Genomic DNA, 21,747 nt, shown 5'->3' with positions numbered 1-21,747 from the left:
GCGCTGTGACTCCCTAGATGGTTCCGTGTGCAGCCAGCGTTGAGAACTGGTGGCTCTGAACGTCTTTCCAGCTGTAAGAATAGATGCTGCTTCCTGGCTGTGTGAACTCAGAGAAATGACTTTAAAACTCCATCCCTCCACTTCCTCATCAGCAAAGGAAGAGTAAGAATGATACATCCCTCATCAAGGTATCATAGGATTAAAAGGATGGATTTCTATAGAGTGCTGATAAGAGGGACTGGGCAGCATGGAAGGGCTCCAGCAGGGCAGCTGGAGGTCCCTGTTGCTGCTCTTGTTATAGCTGTTATTGTGATTATGGAGAAGAAGGAGGAAGGAGAAGAGATGGAGGTTGGAGGTGGGGAAGAAGAAGAAACTCTGTGTTAGGCCCTGAACTCTGTCCCTCTCCCCACCGTGGCCATGACCTTCGCCTCAGTCACAGCAGTAGAAGTAGGACAAGTTCTACTCTCACATAGTGAAGAACCCAGGGGGCAGGTGTGCACTAGCTTTTGGGAGTGCCCCCTTAGTAGGAGAGAGAGTGGGTAAACCCACTCTCCTTAGTGGGGCCTTAGTGTTGCACTGCCCAGCCTCTTTGGGGAGCTACTAGAAGGAGTCTTAGACATTACCTAGTTCTAACTTTTTCTCATTTAAGCAATGAAGACTCTGAGTTACAGAGAGGTTAAGTAATTCACTCAAGGACACACAGCCTTGCACCAAGCCAGGTCTCAAGTCTAGGTTTTTAAACAAAAACAAAAAACAAAAAAAAACTTCAGTCTCAAAGTCATTAAAAAAAAAAAATTATAATACTCTGCAGCCTCCTCTCAGAGGACAAAATCCGTCAGCATTAATCAGTCTTTTGTACTTTGGCAGGGATGCCTTATCTCTTCCTTCTAAGCAGACACAGTGCCTGCAGCTGAAAGAGCAATTGTGATAATTAATAATAATATTTTGCACTTGGAATTTTCCCCTGGCAGCAGCTACTCTAAAAGCATCTCCTCATTCAGCCACACATATCAGCCAATTGACCAGTCCACAGGAGCTCCTGGAGCTTCTGCTGCTGGTTCCACAGCCCTGCACGGGGTCCTGGGAGGAAGCCAGCCGCACGGGAAATGCTTCCAGCACTCAAAGAGCTTGTTCAGGGGGCCATGCAAAAGTAAACCAGACTAGAGGCTGTCACTGAGAAAGGCATCTGGACTCTGCAACATCACTCTCCTAGGCACAGTAATAAAAGCCAGATATTATAGGAGCTTCTGTTTGATTTACCATCTTATTTCCTTCATCTGGAATGATGCCTGAAGTTCATTGGCCAAGGGTAACTAGCATCCATTCGGGAATAATGCCCGAAGGCACCTATTCCAGAGGGAGGGTTAAATGAGTTAAAACACATACAGCACTTAGAACAAGGCCATGCATATGGTGAGCACCCCATAAATGCTAGCCTTGGTTGTTGTTAACTATATGCCTTGGTGTCTGCATCAGCAAGGATCCCACTGAGAAACAGATGGAGTGCCCAAAAGGTTTACCAGGAAGACAGCATAATAAAGAGACTATTTTTGAGGTGTGGGCAGGGTTAAGGGAAGCCATAAGGGATAGTGAATAGCTTTCTGGCAATAGCAGAGAACTGTTACCATTAAAGGACAAGACCTTAAGGCACAAGGGAAGGGACTAGCTGCTGGTGAGAGCTGGAGCCACAGAAGAGGGAACTCCACAGGGGCTGTGGCCACTGCAAGACCCACAGTAGCCAGACAGGTAGGAGTGGGGAGGATAAAGGCCCCAATCTCTCTTTCTTCCTTCCTTGCAATCTCCTCTTGGTACCTCCTACTGGAAGCCAAAGCCAAGGACAGATGAAGATGGGGTTTGCAGTGGCCGGCCTCTGGGGACACAGAGCAAATCCGAGAACAGCAGATGATGAATCTAGCACGGGGCAGTAAAGGTAGGGAGGAGCAAACAGTGATTAACCAAAGTTAAGCACAACCAATAATTCAACATGGCGGCGATGCTTTGGTGTGACGATGCTTTGGTGTGACGATGCTTTGGGGTGACAATGCTTTGGTGTGACGATGCTTTTCATGCCATTGGCCCTGGAATGTTGCAGTTGCATTCTTACATGCCCTCCACACTCAGTTCTTTCTTAAACATTTTAATTTTTCTGGAGAATGTAGTATACCTGTTCCTTGTTCTAGAATTCTGGCCGTGGCCTTGGGCCAAATGCTTTAAAGCTTTGAAAAGGTAGACCCTAGGAAATAGGTGTGAAACTGTGGGAAAAGGTACACCCACATCTAAGCAGCCAAGGAGAGCATCCCGATAGCAAGGCAGGTTCACACTCTCACTACCTGGAACTCCTCTCACAACTCTAATCTCTCCTCTCCAGGAAGGGAGCCTGTGTGCTGGGCATACTTCCCACTTGCTCAGCAACATAGAGGTTTCTTTCCCTTGGGCTCTGGAGTTGGACAACCTGTGTCTGGCTCTCAGCTATCCACACTCAGAGGCTCTCTGCATTTCGGCGAGTCACTCAGCCTCATCTGAAAATGGGGATAGTAATTGTCCTAACCTCATAGGGGCATTGTGAAAACTCCATGAGACCATGCGCGTAAAGCACTCAGCATAATGTCTGGCACATAGCAGGTGCTCCATAAATGTCGGCTCTCATTACACCCCACTGACTGTTAGTTCCTTGAGGTCAGAGGTCATGACTTTTTAACTCTGGACCTCAGTATGAAGGACAGTGCTTGACACATACCTAGTAATAATTGTTGTACAAAGTAGGACAATCATTCCTATTTTCCCAGTGAGGAACCTGAGGCTCATGGAAGTTGTTTGCGTTGCTCAAGGCCACAGAGTTGTTAGAACCAGAGCTAGGATTTAAACCCATGTGGGTCTGATTCTAAAGCTGCATCTTCTACGTGGGTGGTTCTCAAATTCTAGCAAGCATCAGAGTCACCTCGGGGGCTTGTTAAAACATTGTCCATGTTTCTTATTCGGCAGATCTGTGGGCCCAAGTGTCTGTATTTCTAACAGATTTCCAGGTGACATGGATGGAGCTGGTCTGGGGACCACACTTTGAGAACTCCTGGTCTACACTCTCAGCCTCCCAGTCAGTGTCCATCTCCTCTGTGAACCCTGCTCGGACTTCTTCAGTCTCCCACCAAACATCTGCACCATCCAGTTCCAACCCAAGCCCATAATCCTATCTCACCTTCCAGGCGAGGTCCTAAAGGTTGTCTGAGCTTTCCCACAGGACTGGCAGCTCCTAGTGGTCAAGAGCCCTGCACAGCGTTGCCCCTCGACCCCGTTAGAGACCACCTATCATCTTTCCTTCCCTTCTCCACCCTCCCCCTGGGGCAATCTTGCTGTTCCATGCCTATCTGTATTCACACAAACATATACACACTTGCAGCTTTTCCCTTTTTTAAAAACAAAAAAGGTTTATACTATACAATTTCTCTATCCCTTCCTTCCTTATTTCCTTCCTTACCTCCTTATTTCTTCCTTCCCTTCCTTTCGTTTCCTTCCTTCCTTCCTTCATTCTTTCCTTCCTTCCAGTTTTACCCTTCTGGAAGAAAATTTCTTCCCCATTCTTTTTTTTTTCTTTTTCTTTCTTTTTTTTTTTTTTTTTGAGATGGAGTCTCACTTTGTTGCCCAGGCTAGAGTGCAGTGGTGCGATCTCAGCTCACTGCACCCTCCGCCTCCTGGGTTCAAGCAATTCTCCTGTCTCAGCCTCCTGAGTAGCTGAGATTACAGGCATGCACTACCATGCCCCGCTAAGTTTTGTATTTTTCATAGAGATGAGGTTTCACCATGTTGACCAGGCTGGTCTTGAACTCCTGGCCTCAAGTGATCTGCCTGCCTCAGCCTTCCAAAGTGCTGGGATTACAGGTGTGAACCACCGTGCCCAGCCTCTTCCTCACTCTTGATGAGTCCTCCAGGAGCCGAGCTATCATGACTCTGCTGACTGTCTCACCCCCCACATGCCCTCCCCTCTGAGTGACCTATCTCATTGGTGAGTCTGGGCTAAGGAACTGAGTGGCAGTAGCCCAGGCCCTTCCTCCCCGCTGTCTCTTGGGTATGAGCTGCCCACGGGGAGCCAGGTTCTGTTTGGCTCTTCCAGTCCCTGCCACGGCCCAATGCTGCCTACACCTGGGTGGGCGAGTCTGCCTATTCTGAGTACAACATAAGGCAACCCACTTCCCCACAGAGCACCATCTCTCCCAGAGCAGCTTTATCTTTAGTGAAGGTGATATTTGGGGCTCCATCTGCCTTTCTCTGGTGCTTATTTCTCAGTTGGTTCAGAATGTGGGTGGGGAAAGAGGGTTATTGTTTATCAGCACTTACAATATATCACATACCTAAAGACCTGGCTCATTTTAAGCCACTGATTCTGTTGGGATGCTTTTGGTGGCACATAACAGACGGTCCAACTAAAAGTAGCTTGGACAATAAGGGGGCTGTTCTCTCATATGGTAAAAATTCTGTGGGCAGATCTCTCCACCCACCTCCTGATCTTAGACTCATTTCCTTCCTCAACTCCTGGCCCAGCTCTGGGTCAATTTTCCCATCACTATGCCCGCTGTAACAGGAGAAGGTGCACCACCGGGGCCCAATATCTGCTATGCTACTTCTATCTGTGGGTCCTTGGCCAAGTGATCTAAATGCTCTGACCCTCAATTCCATCCTCTGTGACATGAAAATAACAAGATCTTCCTGCTAAGAGTGCGGTAGAGATGAAATTAAATCATCAAGAGTGCCTAGCACAGTCCTTGACACATAGCAGGACTCAGTACTTGGTAGTTCATGCCCCATTTCCCCTCCTATGACCTTCTCAGTGAAGAAGAAAAACTTAAATCATCCACTTTAGTGCTTAGAAATGCTTTGATTTATGCCTTAGCTGTGTGTGTGTGTTGCTCTTTGTAAATGGGAAGCCACCCTCATGTACCTGTGCTTTCAACCAGGTCCCAGGCAGTAGGGAACGAGTTTCTCCCATTAGCCACTCCCTGACCTATTTGCCTTTGAGACAGGAGATATTCTTGGGGCTAAAAGTGCAGCTCCTAAGGCACAAAACAGCATTTCTCTCTTGAGGCCACCTGCTGATACAGATGCAATAGGCACCAAACAGACACCCCGTATGAGTCCGCTAGGGCTGCTGTAACAAAATACCACAAACTGAGTGGCTTAAACAACAGACATTTATTGTCTCACAGTTCTGGAGGTGGAAGTCCAAGATCAGGGTGTTGGCACGGCCATGCTCCCTCCGAAGGCACCAGGGAAGGATCTGTTCCACGCCGCTCCCCCTGGAACACATGGCAGTCCCTTAGCACATGGCAGCATCACGCCAATGTGCACATGGCATTCTTCCTGAGCATACATCTTTGTGTCTAAATCTCTCCTTTTCATAGGGACACCTGCCATATTGGATTAGGGGCCCACCCTACTCCAGCATGACCTCATTTTAACTAAATACATCTGCAGTGATCCTATTTCCAAACAAGGTCACATTCTGAGGTGCTGAGCATTAGGACTTGGACATAGGAATTTGGGGATACGTTCCAACCCATAACATACCCCATGCTTAGCCATAGTATCTCTCAAACACATCACCCTCTTCCCTCTCTCTGTTCTTGCTCATGGGTTCCCTTGACCTGAGATGTCCTTTCCCTTCCATCTCTGTCAACATTCTACCCATCCTTTAAGGCCTACTCAAACACCACCTCCTCCATGCAGTCTTCCTTCAACCATCTGGTCAGAAACAGTCTCTCCGTTCTTTGTCTTCTCTGACATTCTCTTTGTGCCCTCATTATAGTGCTGTTCTGAAGTCAGCCCCACACTTGATTTAGTTGTGAGATGGTGTGTCCAGGGGCAGAGCCCAGATCAGCCACCTTCCAGCTATGTGGTCTAGGACCTCCTTACTCAAGTGTGGCTCATGGCCCGCAGCATCCATATCGCCTGATTAGAAATGCAGAATCTCAGGCCCCACCACAGCCCTACTGAAGCTGAACAATCTAGAGTTTATCAAGGTCTTCAGGTATTTCAAAGGCACACTACAGTGTGAGAAGCACTGGTCTAGCACAAGTTACTTATTTGAGCCTCAGTACTCTAACCTGTAAAGTGGGGATGGTGATAGTACCTGCCTCATAGAATTGTTAGAGGAATAATCAAGAAAATGTGTGTACAGTGCTTAACACAGCACCTGCAGCAGGATAAGTAACTACTAAATAATGGCAGTTATTATTAGTATTAATATACATTCTTAAAGAGCAAAGATCAAGATTAAATAAAAGAATGCAAATAAAGCTTTCAGAATAACCTCGCTAAGCCCTCAACAGGGGAGAGCTGTTGTTCATCTTAATGACTCTCTCCTGTTTTTCCTACCCACCCCATCTCGGGCTGGTGCCTTGCTAAAGTGTTTATTGGTGTTTATTGAGAAGAAGACAGTGGCCAAGTTAACAGGTCCATATGGAGAGGGAGCCCTGGGCCTCATCAGCGCTAATTGCATTCTCTGGCCAATGCCAAGGCCCTCCTCCCAGGCAGCTGCCCCTTGCCCCAGTTCCACTCCCAGCCAAGAGCCCTGGACACGCATACACAAGAGTTTCCTATCTTCATTCACCTCCTGCAGTGTCCACAGTAGAAAGAGAGAGAGAGAGAACATGCTGGAATTGTCACTGAGAGTGTAGAGAGGTTGTGGAATGTGATTCTGGAACATGAGACACTGAGTTTCTGCCGGGAAGGGAAGGGACAGGCATGTCAGGGCCGCCCACTCTGTGCTGGGATCCTCTTGGACCTTTGCAAGTTCCTTGTCTCATTTTTTCCTCACTACAAAGTCCCTAAGAAGCCATTATTTTTCTTTTCATTTTGTAGATGAGGAAACAGAGGCACATAGAGATTGAAGAGCTTATGTGAGCTCACCAGGCTGGTCAGTGACAGAGTTGGGATTCCAATCTATGTCTCTCTGATCCTAAACCAGCTACCCTGAGACAGATGGGAAGAAAGGGGAAATGGGAAGACCTTCAAAACCCCTACTGCCCAGTTCTGTTCAGAGCAGAATAAAGACTAGCATGGAGAAGAAGGCTGCCACACAGGTGAGGACCACAGAGGAACCTTCTGGAGCAATCTAGAAGGAGGGTGTGTTTGAGCTGGGAGGAATTTCTGTTTTTATTTTATTTTATTTTTGAGATGGAGTCTTGCTTTGTCACCTAGGCTGGAGTGCGGTGGTGCGATCTCGGCTCATTGCAACCTCCACCTCCCAAGTTCAAGCAATTCTCCTGCCTCAGCCTCCCAAATAGCTGGGACTACATGTATGCACCACTGTGCCCTGCTAATTTTTGTATTTTTTAGTAGAGATGGGGTTTCACCATGTTGGCCAGTTTGTGTCTCGAACTCCTGACCTCAGGTGATCCACCCACCTCGGCCTCCCAAAGTGCTGGGATTACAGTCATGAGGCACCGCACGTGGGCTCAAGCTGGGAGGAATCTTGGTGAGCATCCCATTCAGCCTTCCCGTGGCCACTCCTCCCACAGACAGGCAAACGGAGGCCTGGGGGTTTCAGTGGGCCTTGTATTAGCAACGTAAGGAAAATGCACATTTATTGAGTCCTGCACTAGGTGCTGTCGCGAGTGTCTCATCCCCTCCTTTGGAGGCTGCATGAGCTCACCAGCCCATGACAATCCCTATCAGCTGCCATTCCAGATCTTTTTGGGAATTAGGTGGGGAACACATGTTTCAAAAACTCTTATCACTCCCATTTTACAGATAAAGCAACCGAGACTCAGAGCGGTGAGGTGACTTTCCCAGGGCCTCAGAGCCAGTGAACAGCAGGGCCAGGATCAAAACCCAGCCCTGCCTGATCCTGAAGCCCGAGATTCCTGCCACTGCCCCACTTAAGAGAAGGAGTCTCAGAGAAAGAACACAGATGGAGGCTGCTCTCTTCTGCCCCCTGTAACCACAGCACAGCTTGTCCCAGGGGGTGGGGGACAAGAGTTCCTTTTCCCAAAGCACAGCAGGCACAACCCTACGATATTAGGAGGTGGGCAGAAGTCCAGTCTAGAGGCCCCCGCTCAGTGGGAGCCTCTGACACCTACTCACCATTGCCAGAGGTAGAATATTCCAGACATCTCCAACTCTGAGCCCAGGGGCCCCTGATTCGGCCAGGCCTTGCTTTCCACTGTTCCTGTCCACTCTCTCCAGCCACGTTTGTCTCCCCAATACTCACCTCTGTAAGCACCCTGTTTATAGCTGCATTCCTTTGATCGCCGCATCCTTTTTCCTCCTATACTTTGATTTACTTAATATTTTTCGTTAAAGTGACTAACTCTTATAATCTGACCTCTTCCTGAAAAATAGCCACAAAATTGCAGCCATAGTATGCTCAACATTCATGTTGAAATCCATAGAAATAAACATGCAACTATTAGAATAAAATTTGTTTATTCTTGTACCAATTAAAAGTATCTAAAGTTGCACCAGAAATAAGAGTATCAAATTCCAGAAAACTCTGGCCTACAGAAACTGAACTCATCTCCACAATGACTTTTGCACGGCAGTGTTATCCTTACCCTCAGTTTGACAAAGAGGAAATTGAGCAACAGGGCGGCTTGCCACCCAAGGTCACATAGCCAGTGAGTCGAGGAACCCAGGTTGCCTGATTACTGGTGCCCCACTTTCCCTACTGACCTGAAAAATACAGTTACCTCTGCTTCTCCCTCACCAACTCTTCCCTGAGTCTCTGGCAGTGGCTTCTGGGCCACTCTGCCAAGGCTACCATCCAAAGAGCTGTCCAGTAGCCTTCCCTTTGTTGAAGCTCCTGTTTTCTTTTTTTTTTTCCAACTATCATTGCATTTATTTTTTTTAATTTTTTTCTTGTTTTTTTAAATTATACTTTAAGCTATAGGGTACATGTGCACAACGTGCAGGTTTCTTACATATGTATACATGTGCCATGTTGGTGTGCTGCACCCATGAACTCGTCATTTACATTAGGTATATCTCCTAAAGCTATCCCTCCCCCCTCCCCCCACCCCACGACAGGCCCCAGTGTGTGATGTTCCCCTTCCTGTGTCCAAGTGTTCTCACTGTTCAATTCCCACCTATAAGTGAGAACATGTGGTGTTTGGTTTTTTGTCCTTGCGATAGTTTGCTGAGAATTATGGATTCCAGCTTCATCCGTGTCCCTACGTTCTTGCAATGTTTGGCACTGTCATATTCAGTCTGTGAGCCCTCCCCCTGCAGACTTTCAGGCAACTGGGAAAGAGCAATCAAGATTCTGCAAGGGAGGCAGCCATGCAATGCCTCCAAGTTGTCTAAAATGGGCACATTCTAACTCTCCCTCCCCAAATGACAGCTTGAAGAGAGGTCTTCCCTGAGTCTAAGCTCCTTCATGCTACAAAGGCCAGCAAAGACATGCGAGATTTCTGCAGCCAAGATCAATGTTACAGATCGTTGATTTCATGAAACAGAAATCCACACTGAACCACTTAAGCAAATAAGAAATTCATTGGGAAGATGGGGGAAAGCTTTCAAATTAAAGGAAAACTGAAACAAACATACAAACCAGATCTCAGAAAGAGTAAGAAACCAAAAATCCAGGTAGCGGTAGCAAAAGGGCATCTGCCAGGGCCCTGAGGGTGAATTGTGTTCACACAGTCACTATTTCTGTGTGACTCCCTTTATTTAAACTCCAGAGCAATCTCGGGTTCTGAGTTCACCTCTTAGCTGGGCATTGGACAGGATACCTCGATTGACAGCCCCACCAATCCCGTTCATGGTAGAGAAGGGGATGCTCATACCAGGAGCATCAGGGCTGTCTTATCATAATGAGGAGGGATGGGTACTGACATCCAAGATCACCACCACATCACCTTTAGAAGACGCCAAGGGGTCCATTATTTTCACAGTCAAGGCAATTCTAGGTCCTTATCAGAGCTGTGAAATGATGTAGGTTTCAGTGTGGATGTTCTCAGATAACCAGCTAGACTAAAGGAGGGTGAGAAGAAGTTCTCCTGAGGAGGTCTTGGCCTACAAGTGGTTCTGCCTCCAGATAACTGTCAAGTCCCTTGGTGGTGACCAGAGGTCTAGGGAGAATTTTGCAGGTTCCTACTCACTCATTCTCGAAGCCTCTGTGATGCCTGCTTCCAAAGATGGGCACACAATCTTTCCCATCCCACATGCCCTTTTGCAAATGTGGCTTTGCTACTCCTCCCACTAAGAGATGAAATCTATTCTCCCCACCTTCTTGAATCTGGACCAACTCTAAGAGTTGCTTTGACAAATAAAATATAGTGGATGCAATGCTGTGTGACTTACCCATTGAAGTCTTAAGTGGTCTTTTAGCTTTTGGTTTTGCATTTGGTACCTGAAACTTAGGAAATCTACCTGTTATGGACTGAATTATTACTGCCTGCCCACCCCCCACCACCCCCCAAAATTCATATGTTGAAGACCTAATTCCCAATGTGACGTTATTTGGAGATAGAATGCAGATGGAGACCGCCGTCTTCTGCCCCCCGTAACCACAGCACAGCTTGTCCCGGGGGGTGGGGGACAAGAGTTAAAGTTGAATGAGGTCATAAGGGTGGGGCCCTAATCCAATAGTACTGGTGTGTTTACAAAGAGAGGAAGAGACACCAGGAGTATGTGTTCGCAGTGGAAGGGCCATGTGAGGACACAGTGAGAAGGTGGCCATCTGAAAGCTAGAAAGAGAGGCTTCATCAGAAATGAATCTGCCAGCACCTGGATCTTGGACTTCCAGTCCTGCGAGTGGTTAGAAAATAAATTTGTGTTTTAAGCCACCCAGATTTTGTGATACCCTGTTATGGTAGCCCAAGCAGGCTAATGCACCTCCCATTTTTAATGGGTGGAATCCCTCAAGGATTAATCCTGGCCCCTTTCCTCATCCCACACTTTAGTACTGGTATATCTACCCCAGGACTTAAATGTCACCTATATGTTGGCAACTGTAAAATATAGCTTAAACATGGCCACTTCTCTCCAGCGCTGTTGCCATCACCTTAATTCAAGCCAATCTTATCTCTTGCCTAGTATATCAGTCAGCTAATGCTATGATAATGTTGCATAACAAATACCTCCCCCCCAACAACACACAAATCCCATTGACCTGCCACAACAAACATTTATTATTCTTGCCAATAGATTTGTGGGTCATTTTGGAAAGTTCTCTGGGCTACAGGTCAGATTCTGATCTTCTCTGTAGGTCTCCTCATTCTCTGTGAACCAGCAGCTACCCAAGGCATGTCTTTCTCATGGCAGGTGGCAGACGCATAAAAGAGTGAGCCAAACCATGCAAATGCTTTTAAAGTCTCTTCTGTGTTCCATCCACTAACATTCTAACATTTAACTAATGTTAAAGCAAGTCACATGGCTAAGCCTAAAGACTAGGGGGCAGAAAAATGTATTCCTCCCATGGAAAGGAAGCCATGACAAGAGGCCGGAAAGGAGGAAGAAACAAAGACAAATAATACAGTCTACCACACCTGGGCTGATATAATAGCCTCTATTATGGGCATCCCTCCCCAAACCACCAGAAGAGCCATCTTTTAAGATAAAAATTGGATCAAGTTGCTTTTCTGCTTAAAACCTCTTGGTGGCTTCCCATTGCTCATGGAAAAAATTCCAAATTCTTACTGCTGCCTGCAAGGTTCTGCATGGCCTGGCCCCTGCCTCCTGCTTACACCGTTCACCCACTATTCACTCTACCCCAGCCACACTGGTCCTCTTTTAATTCCTTGAACTCACCCATCTTAGGAAAGTTCCTCTCCTTAGAAGTCCATCTCCATCTTTCCTCTCTGATATGGTTTGGCTGTGTCCCCACCCGAATGTTATCTTGAATTGTAGCTCCCATAATCCCCATGTGTTGTGGGAGGACCCCGTGGGAAGTAATTGAATCATGGAGGCAGGTTTTTCCTGGGCTGTTCCCATGATAGTGAACAAGTCTCACAAGATCTGGTGGTTTCATAAAGGGCAGTTCCCCTGCACACTCTCTCTTGCCTGCCACCATGTAAGATGTGCCTTTGCTCTTCCTTCACCTTCCACCACAATTGTGAGGCCTCCCCAGCCATGTGGAACTGTGAGCCCATTAAATCTGTTTTTCTTTATAAATTACCCAGTCTCAGGTATGTCCTAATAGCAGTGTGAGAACGAACTAATACACTCTCCCTTCCTGGAAAACTTCTAGTGCTTCAAGTCTCTATTGAGTTGTCATTTCTTCAGGTAGGCCTTGCTTGCCCCTCTCCCACCCTGATACCTTGTATCTTCCTCTTATACATTCTCCTCACTTCCTGTTAGGGGCTTAATTCTGTCCCCCCAAATTCATATGTTGAAATCCTAACCCTCAGTACCTCAGAATATGACTATATTTGGAGAGAGGGTTCTTAAAGAGATGATTAAGTTAAAATAAGGTCATTAGGGTGAGCCCTAATCCAATATGGCTGGTGTCTGTAAAAGAAGAGGAGATTGGGACACATACACACACAGAGGGAAGACCATGTGAAGACAAAAGGAGGAGGGAGCCATGTGCAAGCCGAGGAGAGAAGCCTCAGAAGAAACCAGTCCTGCTGACACCTTGATCTTGGACTTCCAGCCTCCAGAATTGTGAGAAAATAAATGTATTTTGTTTCAGCTACCCCATCTATGGTATTCCATTATGGCAGCCCAAGTAAACTTTCATACTTCTGATACACTTCTTGACTGCATGAATCACAAAGGTAATCACATGTTTATGATGTAATTTCTTTTACATGCCTGTCTCTCCCACTAGATGGTGCAACCATACAGAGACGTCATCTGATTTACCTAGCATGGTGCTTGGCACATAGTAGGTGCTCAAAAAATTACTTGAATGAATGAATGAATGAATGAGCTTCATCTTAGTTGACAAAGCAACGGGAGAGGCTGGAGATGGACTTGGTACGGATCTACCCTGCACCTTCCCTTGAGGCATCCACCCTTTCCTCGTTCCTCACAACCCTTCCAAAGCAAAGCTGTTCAACTGTGAGATTTGCAATTTGATTTACTCCCGAGTGACATCATAGCCATCACCATGGCAACACCCAGCGATGCCTGTCTGCCAGACAAAGTCTCTCCCATCAGCAAAGGGCAGATGGACACCCAGGATGGAAAGGAGCCATTTGTGAGGCACAAGCATCAGCCTTTGCTGCCTTGCAGCCAGGGGCTGATGGAGCTGGTGCTGGTATACCAGGGGTGGATGCCCCTGCGGGATGGCAGCTTCAAAATCCTTCCTTGCCATGGAAGAACTCTTTATCTCTAAGACAGGCCAGCTGCAGCCAAAAGCAAAATTACTCCAGTGGGGGCCAAGTATAACACAGGCAACTCTGGCTGGCTTATCCGTGTAATCCTCCCTTCGGCCCTCAAAACACTTGAGCAGTAGACAAAGCTATTGTTTTCCTGTCTATCTCTCTCTTTCCCTTCCTGATTTCTTACTTTCCCTCCTGCTGCCTTTCTGTCCTCTCTTTCTCTTACCTTACCTCACTACCATCTTCTCTCTGTTTTTGTCAACAGTTATCACAAACCTGAAGTGTGTCAGACCCTGTCTTGGACAGACGTGGAGTATTAACTGGTGTCTAGGATGGGTCTCTTACTTATGGAAAAAGGAGTAAAGCCCCACCCTTTCCTTTTGGGAGGAGGTCTTAGGTTGCAGCTTGTGGGTGAGGGGCATTGAAGAGTAAAGAAATGTTGCTGGTATGATGAGTAAAACCTCAGAACACATTTCTTATAGCAACAGAATTATAAACAAGAGTTGCTTGTAGTTAAAATACTACTAGTATCTCTTCAAGTATTTAGGGGTCAAATAAGATTTTATGGATCAGTCTGGAAATCCAATCAGCATCTTAGGTGAAAGGATTCTGATTCTAAACTTTTAGACACTATCTCACATGCACTGAGAGCTGTATCTAGTGTTCTTCCATTTCCTCTCTCTGTGCTTCTCAGGGCCACTTAGACTTCCTTCATCCCCAGAACCAAAGGGACCAGAAACTTAGAAGATGTCACAATTTTATCTGCTACTGACCCTGCAGGCAGGGCTGCCTGGTGGTGAAACAATATGTTACGTAACAGAGTCGAGACAGGTTTGTGTCGGATGGATGCAGGCTCCAACCCTGTGCTGCACTACCTGGCTGCCCAATCTCCCTCAACGAGCCTCAGTTTTTCACCTGTAAAGTGGGGATAATGCATCCACATCTCAGGATCATTGCGAAGAGTGAGGACATCACATATAAAAAACTGGCCCACAGAAAGCATGGAGTAAATGCCAGCTGTTACAGCAGCTTCTGTAGGAAGGCAGAGCCTGCCTTGCAGCCACTCCACTGGCAAACGTGTCAATAGGAAGAGTGAGAAGTGAGCAATGCCTCCTGAGCTGATGCCTACAGAAGAGCTGTGACAATCTGCCTCTAGAACAACCTCAGCAAGCTGCCTGGCCCAGGGGAAATCCAACCGTGGTGACTTTGCCCAGATTCTGCAAGATGCTTTCTAATTGTTGGTGTTCACGAGGGACAAGCAACAGCTGAGCTCATTCCCTTCCCATCAGTTTGCAACATCTGCCCCAGCCCTTACTGACAGTAGAGAAAAATAAGGACTTTCCGATCACACCTTTAGGCCACCAATCTTCAATGAGTTACTGGGCCCTTCCAGAAATCAGATTTTCTAACTGGTCCCTGCATTGGCTCCAGCAGCTTTGGAGTGTGAGTGCTGTCTCTTTGGAGAGATTGTGGGCTCCTTGAGGGCTCTGTCTTTTTGTTCTGTGTAGCCCCAGCACATAGTAGGGGAAGACACACAGTAGGTATTAATAAATATTGGGTGGATGGATGGATGGATGGATGGATGGATGGATGGATGGTTGGATAAATGGGTGGATGAATGGGTGGGTGGGTGGATGGATGGATGGATGGATGGATGGATGGATGGATGGATAGATCAATGGGTGGGTGGGTGTATGGATGGGTGGGTGTATGGATGGATGGATGGATAGATCAACGGGTGGGTGGGTGTATGGAAGGGTGGATGGATGGATGAATAAATGGATAGATGAATGGGTGGGTGGATGGGTGGGTGGATGGGTGTGTGTGTGGGTGGATGGATGGATGGATGGATGGATGAATGGATGGATAGATCAATGGGTGGTTGGGTGTATGGATGGGTGTATGGATGGATGGATGGATGGATGGATAAATGGATAGATGAATGGGTGTGTGGGTGGGTGAATGCATTGGTGGATGGGTGTGTGGGTGGATGGATGGATGGATGGATGGATGGATAAATGGATAGATTAATGGATGGATGCATGGATGGGTGAATGGATGGATGGATTGGATGGATAGGTGGATGGGTGCATGGGTGGGTGGGTGGGTGGATGGATGGATGGGTGGGTGGATGAGTGAAGTACAATGACTGAAGTAAAAATTGCCTCCTTTCCATAGGGAAATCCAAAAGCATGGGAAGACCCTGGGCTGAGGGAGCAGAGGCTGAAACTCTGGGAAAAGCTGTGAGGACCACAAAAGTGGTTGGGCCCCTAATGGCCTCGAGACCCGGGGCAAGTCATTTCTTGTACCCATACAAAGCATACTTCATAGAGGCGGGTTGGTGGGCTTGGGTCCCAGTGCAGCCTTTTGCATTGTAGATGAGGGCTTGGGCCTCCATTTCCTCTCCATGGCAGGGGCATAATTATGACAACTCCCTTGTGAGATTCTTGTAAAGTTTTTATTGAGATAATGCTAGCTAAGCAGTTCACAGAGTCTGATGTTTATGCATACTCATGATATAGTCAGAATATATTCATGTTATTTATAACACACAAACATTTATAACACATAAACTATTAATATAATTGTCCAAGGCAGAGGAATCTCTAGAGAGGGCAGCTACAGAGAAAGGGAGAAGTTTGCCTTTATTTAGTTACATTGTTTTCTGATTTCTTCCCTCCCCAGGTACAACAAACCCCACAGGAGGCCCAATGACATCCCCTGTCCTAACTCAGCTCAGGAAGAGGCAGCTGCCATGGTTTAAAGAATGTGGGTTTTTAGGGTAGATAGACCCCACATCTGCTTCATACCTTGCTGCATGATTTATTTCCCTTCTCTGAGCCTTAGTTTCCTCATTACAAAAATGTAAATAAAAATATCTTCTTTACATGATCATTGTTACTAGGATGAGATGAATTTATGTATTTTTAAGAACGTGGGCCGGGCGCAGTGGCTCACGCCTGTAATCCCAGCACTTTGGGAGGCCGAGGCGGGCAGATCACGAGGTCAGGAGATAGAGACCATCCTGGCTAACACGATGAAACCCCGTCTCTACTAAAAATACAAAAAAATTAGCCGGGTGTGGTGACGGGCGCCTGTAGTCCCAGCTACTCGGGAGGCTGAGGCAGGAGAATGGCGTGAACCTGGGAGGCGGAGCTTGCAGTGAGCCGAGATCACGCCACTGCACTCCAACCTGGGCGACAGAGCGAGACCCCATCTCAAAAAAAAGAAAAAAAAAAGAACCTGGTCTGGGTAGATATTCCCATCAACTCTCTCCCTCCCCTAAAGAGGCAGGGTAGATATAAATCGGGAGTTGGTCCAAGTACAGGAGAGAGATGGTCAACCAGGGGCAGAGCCATCAGGAAAAACTCTGCTCCCAGTCAGCTCTGAAAGGATGAGGCAGAGCATTCCTGGCAGAGAGCAGTACCTGGAAGTAAATCCAATGTTCCAGAAGCTGAGGGGAGGAGGGGAAGAGGGGAGGAAGGAAGGAGAGGCAGGTGGGGAAGTTGCAACCGCAATGACAGAGCTCTGCATTTCAGGCAGAGGGAAGGAAGACACAGAACAGCTTGTAATCGTGGAGGACATAATCAGAGCTGGAGTTTTGAATGGGAAACTGCTGGCCACGTGCGAGGCGGCTAACAGATGGAAAATAACAGAGGCCATGCTTCTAGTGTGGAGGAGACGAGGGGGCCTGAGCCAAGGCAGTGGCAGTGAGGAAGGGAGACTGGGGAATGGATTTTAAAAATCGTTTGAAAATATCCATTGAGCACTTTCTCCCAACCTCTGACCACTCCATTATCCACTCCAATCCCTCCCTCCAAAGTTTCACTCTGCAGCCAAGTGATCATTTTAAAGCAGATCTCATCACATCTCCCCTGCTTACCAGTTCTCTGATGGCTTCTGAATTCCTTTGAGATAAAAGCCCATGTTCCTTAGACCCCACAGGATCTGGTGGTCAGCGTGTCCCATGCTGCTCCTTGCTCTTCGCTGCTCCAGCCCATGTGTTCCCCCAGCACAGGGCTGTTCCCCTTCCTGGGAGGCTCTTCCTTCTCCTCCTCCTCTGGTTAACACTCACTCATTGAGATCTCAATTCAAGTAGATGTCCAGACCTCCCTGATTAGCTCAAATTCCCCTAGGAAAGGCAAGCACCCTGTAGCTCTCTTGATGGCATTTGTAATCCCAGTTGTTTTTGTACTAACTGATAGCTCCCTCCTCCACTAAAATGTAAGCTCCATGAGGGTCAGCACTGTGTGTTTCTTATCTCATTGTATCCCCAGGGCTTGGCAAATAGACGTGCTCAATAAACATGGGTTGAATGCTTGAGTGAAAGCATGAGCACGCACTGCATGACAGGTACTATGCTAGGCATGGTGGGAGGCATTGACAGGCAGGGACTCATTCAGGAGCAGAGAACCAGCCCCCCTAGAAGAGAGCTGTCCTTCTGAACCCCTGTCCCCATTTCCCACTGGCTCCTCTCTAGTGTTCAAAGGGCCAGAGCATCTCACAGGGCCAGCATCCCCTTGGCAACGTTGCCACCAGTCAGGCATGATTTGATGCTTATCGGGACCATGCTGGCTGGGCCCAGCCTTGGAAGAGCTAAGGCGGATGCCATGGCAACGACCTAGCTCCTCAGAGGCCCTGGCTTGCTCCTAGGGATATCAAATCAGGCTTCTCCATTCTCTGGGGACTCCATCCAGCATCCAAGGTCACAGCGACAAACGTCTGAGGGAGAAAAACCACCTTCAAATTTACTTGGAATACATCATTGCAATCAATTTCCTCTGAGAGCCCAGGGGAACCACAGATCAATTAGCCCAGCCCATAGGTCTGTCCACAAGTCCATAGTGACTGTCACCATGGGGACCTGAGGCTTCTCGGTGGAGACAGAGAAGTCACATCTTAGAGCGGGTCGTGGAAAGCTCCATGCAGCAAGCAAGAGGCAGTAATATGGTACTGAGGAGAGAGGCAGGCGTCCTAGGCTCGAATCTTGGCTCTGCCTCCTACTTCCCTTCACCTCTCTGCATCCAGTGTCCTCACTTACAAAATGAGGATCATCATAAAGACTTATCTTCTGAGGCTCTTGTGAGGACCAGATCTGCTAATAAGTGAAAATTTCCCGGGCCACCGAGAGTGTACAACAAATCACAGCTGCCTTCATTGGTATCACTGTTGAGAATCCACAAACAGGACCCTATAGAGAGGTGTTGCTAGTTCTTCTCTGTAGATGCTTAAATTGGATTAGCCACCTTTGGAAAATGATGTGCCAAGGTCCTGGTTCTTTTGGTAGGGCTGAGACCAAGGGTTACCTGTCTGGATGTTGAAAGGTATGGCTTTCCTGGCCTGAGACAGGATGGTTTATCTGAAATGAACTAAATTTCTTAAGTCTTGTGCAATGCAGATGGAGGAAGATTTCTGTGTCAACTCTGTGTGGGGTAGAGGAAGAGGCGGCTTGGCCTGTACCAGGCCCTGTGCTGAGCCCTTGACCTACCTAATCTCTTCTGTCTTCACAACAGCCCCACGAGGCAGGTATCGCCATCCTACTTTATAGAGGAGGATATCGAGTTCCAGTAACTTGCCCATGGTCCATCATGTAATGAGTTCATATATTCTCACAAATACAACTGAGAAGACACAGGGGTAGCCGCTAGCCCACATGCCATGAAAACCACCATGGGCCATCTTTGGCCAGGAAGCCACCAGTCCCAGTCTCTCCCTGGACTCTTCCCCAACCCAAATACAAATGCTTTTTGATAAGGAGGAGGATTGCATGATTGCATTTGCTTGGACGATGGTCCTGGCTGGACCCTGGGCTCTTTTGCCAGCATGTACTGGTTTCCTCCAATTCCATAGCCGGGACTAAGGACCCAGAGCAGACAGGTGCTCCCCTGGAGGATGTCTGTGAGTTAAATAGGCGAACAGACATCCCTCAGCTCCTAAGCACTATCCCCTCCTTTTTCTCTTTGAAAAAGACTCAGCACAGGCCAGAAGCCATTTTCATTTATGCTTTTTGCCCATGTTATACAGGCCATGGAATGTCTGCAAAAGTAAGGAGCAAAGAAGCAGTTGTGAGAGATTATTTTTTTCACACGCTCTCTCCAGAAGCCCTTGTGAGAGATGATTCTGCTCATGTGTTTTCTTTTCTTTTTCTTTTTTTCTTTTTTTTGAGACGGAGTTTCACTCTGTTGTCCAGGCTGGAGTGCAGTGGTGTGATCTCGGATCGCTGCAACCTCCGCCTCCCGAGTTCAAGCAATCCTCTGCCTCAGGCGTTTTCTCCAGAATTAAGTCATATTGTTGCAGTAAAGGCCTTCTGCCTCTATCAGAGCCAACTTTAGAAGCGTGTGCTGATCCTGACTTCCCGTGTGAGGATGCAAGACTGGTAGGAACACAGACACGCTTACTAAATCAAAACTCGACTTTGATTTACTACTGAGAGCAAAGGGCCATAATGAAGGTGTCTTAGTCCATTTTGTGTTGCTATAAAGGAATATCTGGGACTGGGTAAGTTATAAAGAGAATAAGGTTTATTTGGCTCATGATTCTGATGGTTGGAAACTTCACGATTGGGCATCTGCCTCTGGTGGGGGACTCGGGCTGCTTCCACTCATGGCAGAGGGTGAAGGAGAGCTGGTGTGTGCAGAGATCACATCTCAAAAGAGGAAGCAAGAGAGAGATGGGGGAGGTGTCAGGCTTTTTTCAACAACCAGCTCTCTTGGGAACTAACAGAACAAGAACTCACTCACCCCCGAGAGAAGGCGTTAATCTATTCATAAGGGATCCACCCCATGACCCAAACACCTCCCATTAGGCCCCACCTCCAACATTGGGGATCAAATTTCAACATGAGATTCGAAGGGGACAAATACCCAAACCACAGCAGAAGCTGAGCAACCATTAGCAAGTGTCATTAACGTGAATACACAAAACCCACAGGCCTGGGGCTGCCGCCAGCTGGGTAGGGCCTCTGAGGCCTACAAAATCCCTTCCTTTGAGTATTTCTGGAGGTCCAAGAGTGGGGAAGGGCTTGTCCTGCACATACCCTCAAACAAGTCCATGCTAGCTGGACAGCACCACACCATCGTGGTTGTCTGCACACGGCTGCGTCTAGTTTTTGTGGATGCTCAAACTACTGTCTAGGATACGATGCTATAGTTTAGTGTTCTCCAAGATGAAGCCTCAAGATGTCAAAGTGGCCTCTCTTCCCATTCTATCCTCCCCATGTGGGAGCCATACTGGGGTCCGTGCAGGTTGGGAAGAATTTGTTCATGCAACAACTATTTATTGAGCATCCACTATGTACCAGGCACTGGGATAAGGTGGTCAGGGAGGACCTCTGTGAGGAGGTAACATTTATGCTGAAGACTAAAAGTTATTCATGCAAAAAGCAACAGGCATAACACCCTGGTCAGAGGGCACAGAGTAGGGGGAGGACCTGAGGGTTGGGCTTGAGGCACTGAGAAGAGGTTGAGTGGCTGGAACACAGGTTAAGGACAGGGAAGTAGGAAGTAAAGTTTGTAGGCGAGTCTGGGCCCGGTCATCCAAGACTGTGGTGAGGAGTCAGGGTTTTATTTTGAGTGTGATGTCATCCCCAAAGTATTTTAAGCAGAGCAAGGATGTGATTTAATTTATGGCTACCAGGCAATGAGTGCACAGTGGGGTGAGGCATGAAGGGCAGCTGAGAGCGGGCAGGAACCACCCACGTGGGCCAGGAAAGAGGCTGGGGCTCGGTCCTGCAGGGAGGCAGGGGGAATGACGAGGGGTGTGTGGACTTGAGAGATATTCTGTAGGGAGAATCAACCATGCTTGCTTATGGACTATCCATGGATAACTTGGTTTGTTGTTGTTGTTGTTGTTTTAATTATAAGAATAATATGTGCTCATCATATCAATGCCTTTCTCAGTAGAGCCCAGACCTGGCCCATGTGTCTACGTCAGGACAAGGCACTCCACAGATTTCTCCCTCTCTGGCCCTGGGCATTGGCACCCAAAGCTTCCTCTACACACTCTTCCTTCCCCAGACAGAGGTCATGACTGCCTCTGTGGCCTGTACTGGCTTCAGTTCAGCCAGGAGCACCACGCCCCCCACAAATGAACAGGTACAAATGGGTACATGCTATAGACAGCAGGAAACCAAGCATTGCAGACATTTCTAGGCTATGCCTAGAAGAAACCACCATGTGGGCCAGGTGACTACATTTCTAGGCTATGCCTTGAAGGCCCAGAGAGGTCAAGAGACTTCCTCCATATTCCACAGCTACCATGTAGTGAGTTTTAAAACCACAAATGTAGTTTTATTGCCACTGGATCATATATAGTAATTCCAAGAAGCATCACCTAAGAGATATTTTTGAGAATCTGTTTCAATAAATAGCTAGGAATTCACTAGCAATAAACCCATCAAGTTTCTATTATCTATTATGGTCATGTGTTATCTATTATCTGCTAGATATCTGGCACCCAGCCATCCCCTGGAGTTATAAAGATAAATCAGATA

General features: G+C 47.4%; 1 long non-coding RNA gene across 1 annotated transcript; it reads left to right on the top strand.

Moving 5' to 3' along the window:
• Nucleotides 1-13,057: 13,057 nt before the first annotated feature.
• On the top strand, nt 13,058-16,147 carry LOC129143182 (uncharacterized). The gene is made up of 3 exons (XR_010149086.1): nt 13,058-14,793; nt 15,435-15,547; nt 15,942-16,147. It is a non-coding gene; the product is annotated as an uncharacterized LOC129143182 (long non-coding RNA).
• Nucleotides 16,148-21,747: the final 5,600 nt, after the last annotated feature.

The sequence above is a fragment of the Pan troglodytes genome, chromosome 1 (genome assembly GCF_028858775.2).
Source record: "Pan troglodytes isolate AG18354 chromosome 1, NHGRI_mPanTro3-v2.0_pri, whole genome shotgun sequence".
NCBI lineage: Eukaryota > Metazoa > Chordata > Mammalia > Primates > Hominidae > Pan > Pan troglodytes.
This window is presented reverse-complemented; position numbering and strand designations above follow the sequence as displayed.